The following is a 4,467-nucleotide window of genomic DNA, read 5'->3' as shown; positions in this document are numbered from 1 at the left end:
ATGTGACCTACACTCTCCTCCAAAAATGTGAAAATCCCCCCCCCCACCCAGGAAACTGACCCTGGGGAGAAAAGTACATGCAGTGCACTCCTGTACACCCTGCTGCTCTGAGCCCTGCCCCCCATGAGCTGCCCACTCTGAGGAGCTCTCTGGCTCCAGGAGTATCCGGGGGCAGCTCTGCCCTCTCCTAAGCACGAGAAGCCTGGCTGATCTGAACCTTCTGTCCTTCGAAGGCGTCCAGAGTCCCTGGATAACAAGGATCCAAGCAGGAGACTTCCCCCTCCTCGGGGCTGGCACAGACACTGCGTAGGTGCTGGAATCCATCAGCCCCACACGTTACCGACGGGGACTGGCGTCACTGGGCAGGTCCTGCTGGGCTCCCGAGAGGTGCCGTGCTGGGGAGCAGGCGATGGCGAGGAAGCAAGAGGCGAACAGGTCGTCCTCGAGTCCCTCCAGCCTGTCCGCTTGCCCCAGGGCCCTGACCAGCTTCCACAGGCCACGTGTGGTCTGGAAGGGAACAAGATACAGTCAGAAGGCCGTGGCCGTGTGCAGAATGCAGCCAGGAAAGAGGGCTGAATGCCAGCGCTGGGAACTTACCGCCGGAGGCAGCCGGGCTGGCTGGGGGCAGCTCCTGTCCTGGCTCTGTCTAGCGTTAGCCTGGCCCTTCTCCGGGCTGTCACACCGCAGGATGTGCAGTACCTCCATGGTCAGCGTGGGGTCTGCACCTAGGAATCTCCAGATGGCCTTGGCCTGGCTGTGACGGACAGAGGGACGGCAGGGAAGGAATTAACACAGAGGAGGGGCCCAGTTGGTGCACACCGGGGATGATGCCCTGCGAGGGGTGACGAGCCAGAAGCAGCAGGTTGAGCCTGCTGGTGGCTGACCTCAAGGCCTTTCAGGCACTGGCCAGTCCTAAGAGGTTCATACCCTCCTGCCTGGGCACTGCCAGGGGGCGCTGTGTCACAGCAAGGGACGGGCGGAGGTGGCCAAACTCACTTCTCCCAGCTGGGGGGTCCCCCTCCTTCCATTGCTGCCTTCTCCTGATGGGAACCAGAGGGGCTGGGGTTAGAGCCCCCATGGGGGAAAGCAGTGACTCCAGGCTCAGGGGTGGGGGCTGGTGTGTGTGAGGAGGTGCCCACCTGTTAGGCCTGAATAGAGATGTAGCACAAAACCAGTTATGCCAACCTGACCGAAGTCAGGCTAACAAGGGCTTCTGGGTAATCCTGGAGTGAAAAATATTGAGAAGCAGCATGTCTCACAAAGCACTGGGAAAAAGTGAGATAAGTGAGGGGCTGGATTGCTGGCATAGTAGCAGCTGTGCTGTGTTAGGAACAGTTTGTTTGAAGAACTGATAAGAAAGCCCAGCCTCTCAGCGTCCTTATTCCCACTCCCTGATTTAGTTTTCGGTTTGTTTTTAACTCCCCTACATTCCTAACTTTTGGTGCTTGTTAAGATATTATTAACATTCTAATGCTGTAAATGTAAGGGACTAGGCATGCGTGTATATTAAAGGTGTCTAGTTTCTACTTGTTAAAAAAGTTGGAGTGGGTTGCTTAAGTGAGTGATCTATGATGTAATAAAACTCTCTATATAGGCTGATACTAAGAAGTAAAGAGCCAGCTGGTTCTCTCTGGAGATGAGCTGCTCTCTATTGATGCGTGCACTTGTCAATAAAGAGCTTTTGATCGGACCTTGCTGGTGTTGCCTGTCTCTCTGCGGTCAGACAACGAACTTCGCTGTCGGGGTTCGAGTCCCTGACACACCCTTGGGGGGGGGCTAGGGCGAGGTGCTGGGCTGGATCTCAGTAGCTGGGGGGGCACAGAGTGGGGGCTGTGGGCAAGGAGAGCAGGAGCTCCTTCCCCGTGGGGCAGAGGGTGGGGGGTTCAGGAGAAACAAGGCTCCAGTTCTGGCCACGCCATGGCTCTAGGGTGTGGGGGTTGGAGAAGGCTGTAAAATGGGCGCTGTGCTTGTTGGCTCTGGGCAGGATGCAGGGGAGGCACTGCTCGCCTGGGGGAACCTGGCAGGCTGGTGAATTGGAGAAGACCAGCCTCTGGGGGTGGGATGAGGCGTCTAAAAGCGTGTGGCGATGGGGAAGATACCAGGCTGGGATTCCAGGGGGGAAAGGGCATTTCCCAGCTGGGGGGAGGGGGTGCCCCTGCGGGGACATACTCAGTGTAGGGGCGTCTGTGGGGGCGATGCAGTTAGGCTGGCCCCTCTCCTGCCTCAGCCTGGAGGGATGCCCTGCTGGGAATGGGGGGCCATGCTGACAGAGGGGGTGACTCTGCTCACATGGGGTCTCTCCTGCTCTGTGTTGTGATGGGGGGGGTCCCTGGAAGACTATTCTGGCCCCCAGCCAGCCAAGCCATTGCACAGCCGAACCGGGAGGGGTTAGCACAGAACGAAGTGGGGGAGGGTGACAGTTGTGTTAGGAATAGCTCAGCTGGGGGAGCCCTGAGCCAGGGGTCCCAGAGCACACGGAGCCCTCCAAGGGACAGGGAGGTGAATGGTGACACATGCCGGGGCAGGGCTGCTCCCTGGGGGCCTGTGTGCAAGGGGAGGGTCTGTGCTGCGTGTAACCAGGGTGCTGTAGAGTGACCCCATTAAGGGGGGGCTCGGAGGCTGGAGGGGGGTGTTCTATCCTTTCCCTGGGACCGGCGCTCACCGCTCGTAAGGCCAGGGCATCTGCAGGAGGATGCTGACTGCGGCCTTGGTGTGCTGTCTGGTCTCTCGTCCCATCACGCAGCCGTCCCGTCCCCGTCCCCCGGAGTGGGCTCAGTTTGGAGGAAAGAGCCGTGTGCAGATCCTGCACCTGTGGAGGCAAAGCAGGGGCTGAGACCCTACCCCCGCTGTGGGTGTCTGGCAGACAAGGGCCAGGAGGAGATGGACAGACTCAGAAACAAGTCAGCGTTCACATGGCCCAGCGGAGGCCATGGATCAACTCTCCTAGCGAGTGACTGAGCCAAAGAGGGTTTGATACCTTGAAACCTCCACCCCCTGATCCAGCTCCGTAGCACTAAGGGTCCCAATCCCGCTGCCCAGTGACACCCCCCACCCCCGATATCCCAGCTGTACCCCCCCTTGTGACAGCATGCCTGGGCTGCTTCAGCATCAGTGTGGGATCTAAGCATCCGGGATGCATTTCCATGCTTAAAATCAATCCGTGTCCACTGGGCAAAGAGTCTGATTCTTTCAGCACCGCCTCCATGATACCCACCAGCTGGTCAGCACACTCCCCCTTCTCCAGCAGGCCCACCAGCAGGGTGAAGCTGAAGGGCGTGAGGTCACGCAACGGCAGGTGCTTCGCAATGAGCTGCAGGGAAAGTCACAGGCCGAGTGTAAGCAGTGAGCCCGGGCCCGGGGAGGTGGGTTTGCTCTTTGGGGAACGGGGACAGAGACACAGGCCTGTGCCCAGGGCTACGTGAGTGGGCATTGGACCCCATACCCAGGAATTTCCATCTGCCGGCTCCTCATCGAGGGAAGGAGACAATAACCCCCCTTTCCCATGGGGGTGTCCGTCTCTCCAGCCACAGTCTCTTTTACTCACCATAGCAACGTGGGCAGGGCTCTCTCTGCAGCTGGTATCCTTCTGCGTCTTGCTCAGCACAGTTGCCACCGCCCCTGTCTTGGTGTGCACGGCGGCTGCACAAGAAACCAGCAGTGCTCAGGCAGAGCTCTCAGGCCCGGATTCTTTCCTCTCCCTGTCGAGCCAGGTCAGAGGTGCCAAAGAGCCAGACTCCGGCCGCAGCTGGGAACGCCCAGCTAGGGTGAGCTCTCAGCTGGCTCCTGGGCCAACTGCCCACCCTTCTCCCTGCTGTAGAAGGTGTGTTGGGGCTGGGGTGGGATCAGGGGAGGTCCCAGATGGTCCCAGGCACCTGGTGAAGGGCAGATGCCAGGTCAGCCTGGTAGGTACCAGCTCACTTCTGCTCTGTGTCCGTCTGGTCAGGGCTGTGATGAAGGCACCATGTTCTCTCTCTAGCCCTGCTCGCTAGGTAACGGCCGGGGCTGTGAGGGCTGAGAAGTGGCGACTGCTTCTGCTCCATCTTACCTTTGCAAGGCGTGAAGAGCCAGTAGAGAGCCTGAGATGCCCAGTATCTGGTGGCCTCCTGAACATCAAAGGCCTGGCTTGTCAGCAGCCTGGCCATGTAGCCCTGCTCTGCCATGGGTTTCAGGTCCTAATGGGCCACCAAACAGAAAATCAGGGCATGGGTTGGGGTGAGCCCAGCTCTGTCTGTATAACCCCTGCCCCACCCCGTGAGTGCTGTGGGGGACAGCAGGATCTGTGCTGCTCACCTCGGTGATGGCTCTGAGGCGATAAAACATGAAGATCTGGGCGCTGGCTCTCACAGCTCGGCTCCTCTCCTGGGCCCGGGGAGAGCAGATCCACAGCTGCAAGTGCTGGGGAGCACGGAGAAAGCCGTGTGAGTGGCAGCAATGCTGGGGCGACCCCCAGAACCTGCTTCCTGCTTC

General features: G+C 59.5%; 1 long non-coding RNA gene across 1 annotated transcript in view; it reads right to left on the bottom strand.

Moving 5' to 3' along the window:
- Positions 1-3,615: 3,615 nt before the first annotated feature.
- LOC120396374 overlaps positions 3,616-4,467 on the bottom strand; it is a 7,429-nt gene continuing 6,577 nt past the window's right edge. Inside the window, exons 2-4 of the long non-coding RNA XR_005593085.1 lie at positions 4,291-4,395; positions 4,046-4,172; positions 3,616-3,639 (exon numbers count right to left, since the gene is read on the bottom strand). This is a non-coding gene — a long non-coding RNA (uncharacterized LOC120396374). The remainder of the gene's footprint in view (positions 3,640-4,045; positions 4,173-4,290; positions 4,396-4,467) is intronic.

This window comes from Mauremys reevesii, linkage group 2, assembly GCF_016161935.1.
Source record: "Mauremys reevesii isolate NIE-2019 linkage group 2, ASM1616193v1, whole genome shotgun sequence".
NCBI lineage: Eukaryota > Metazoa > Chordata > Testudines > Geoemydidae > Mauremys > Mauremys reevesii.
The sequence above is the reverse complement of the archived record's forward strand: the minus strand, read 5'-3'. Positions and strand labels throughout refer to the sequence as shown.